Genomic DNA, 2,500 nt, shown 5'->3' on the forward strand with positions numbered 1-2,500 from the left:
TCTCTCTCTCTCTCTCTCTCTCTCTCTCTCTCTCTCTCTCTCTCTCTCTCTCTCTCTCTCTCTGTCTTTTTTTCTCTTTCTCTCTCAGGTGTGTGTGTATTTATTCAGCTCTATGACTTCACTGAACACTAGTTTAATGTGACTCTGGAGGAACATTGTCTATAAGAGAGGGTAGCGGAAGGTCAAACTACTGACGACCATTTTAACACTCTTTTAACATTGTTTTTCTATGTATTTTTCCTGTCTGTTGAATTATCCCTCTATGACTCTCTCTTTTGGTCCCCTTGGTCTATTTCTCTCTTCCGCTGTTTCTTTCTCACCTTTCTGGTTTTGTTCCCTCTGTTCACCTCTTTTTTTCCCTCCGGTCTATCTCTTCTCACCCTCTGTGTGTCTGTGTCTGTCTGTGTGTGTGTGTGTGTGTGTGTGTCTGTGTCTCTCTGTGTGTGTGTGTGTGTGTGTGTGTGTGTGTGTGTGTGTGTGTGTGTGTGTGTGTGTGTGTGTGTGTGTGTGTGTGTGTGTGTGTGTGTGTGTCTGTCTTCTGGCTGGTAAAGTGCTGGTTGTGAGTGTGTCTCGTAAAATTATAGAGTAGCAGCATTCTACACTGGGCCAGACACACAGCACACACACACACACACACACACACACACACACACACACACACACACACACACACACACACACACACACACACACACACACACACACACACACACACACACACACACACACAGACACACAGACACACACACACACACACACACACACACACACACCTGAGATGAAACACCTCTCCCATTCATCTGGATATGGGATAACTATGAATCCTGAATCACTGTACACTATTAAATACTAGGGATACTGCTACTTCTACTTCTGTTTCTCATATGTATTACGGGCCCATAGGGAAGCTAACCAGTGTTACTGCTGTTTATCATATGTTTAACAGGCCCATAGGGAAGCTAACCAGTGTTACTGCTGTTTATCATATGTTTAACAGGCCCACAGGGAAGCTAACCAGTGTTACTGCTGTTTCTCATATGTATAACAGGCCCATAGGGAAGCTAACCAGTGTTACTGTTGTTTCTCATATGTATAACAGGCCCACAGGGAAGCTAACCAGTGTTACTGTTGTTTCTCATATGTTTAACAGGCCCATAGGGAAGCTAACCAGTGTTACTGCTGTTTCTCATATGTTTAACAGGCCCATAGGTAAGCTAACCAGTGCTTCTGCCATTAGTCCTGTGGTCTAGACATGTGGCTTCACTGTCAAGACTAAGATATGGTGTAGTTAGCCTCTGCAAAGAATCTGCAATCTGGCTCAGAGAGTGGATTGTTTGCATTTCCTTGGGAGGGCTGTAGACAATCCACACTTCTATCCCAAGTTTTCTTCTTGTAGTTGATGAGCACACGTATAGAGGTAAGTCTACTTAGCTGCTAGTTCAGAGACTGTTGTCGTAGACATTGTCCAAACAAAGGAGTGAGATACTATCTAAACACAGCTTTAATCTTCAGCAATGTGTTATGACAGAGGATTTCAGGACATGCCTTAACACACACAGCCTTGGTGACCATTAAAAAGACCGGCAGTATCGCTTAGTCTGAACACACAGTATGCTGTAAATATACGCCAGACTGAACAGTTGATTATGACAATGTATGAAGTTTATTTTACATTCATTTTTTTATATTAATTTAAGTCAGTCACTATCTAGGCTATATGTCAGTACTGAAGTTAGATGACACATTCTCTGCTACATTATAGGACTCATATTGTTTTGTTTATTTCTGTCCTTGTGATATAATGTACGTGTGTAGGTAATGCTCAAGATTAACTTTGAAATTGGACTTCGGTCCATGTCCTGAGGATGTCAGGACATAGCTTCAAAAGCGTCCACTGGGTTTTTCTAGGGCGTTGGGCTCGGGGGTGGTGGTGTAATCCCATGACTCTGGAGCCCATGACTCCGGAACCCATGACTCCGGAACCCATGACTCCGGAACCCATGACTCCGGAGCCCATGACTCCGGAACCCATGACTCCGGAACCCATGACTCCGGAACCCATGACTTCGGAGCCCATGACTCCGGAACCCATGACTCCGGAACCCATGACTCCGGAACCCATGACTCCGGAGCCCATGACTCCGGAACCCATGACTCCGGAACCCATGACGCGTGTTCGATCCCAGTGGTAGATGCTGGTTGACGTTTGTTGTGACGAGTCTTGTCCTGGAGGCAAAACTGAGCAATTTCCCCTTAGATAGGCCAGATGCAAAGTCAAAATTGTCTATATTGTTAAAAAAATGTATTTAAGGTTAGGGTTTGGTGTGACGGTTGTCGTAGGAAGGAGCGGACCAAAGTGCAGCGTGTGTCATTCCACATTTTATTTTCACTGTGAAACTATGCAATACATACACAATAAACTAAACAAACAAACCGTGACGCAGAGTTGAAACATACACTACACAAAAACAATCTCCCACAAACCCAGGTGGAACAAAAT

The sequence above is a fragment of the Salmo trutta genome, chromosome 26 (genome assembly GCF_901001165.1).
Source record: "Salmo trutta chromosome 26, fSalTru1.1, whole genome shotgun sequence".
Taxonomy (NCBI): domain Eukaryota; kingdom Metazoa; phylum Chordata; class Actinopteri; order Salmoniformes; family Salmonidae; genus Salmo; species Salmo trutta.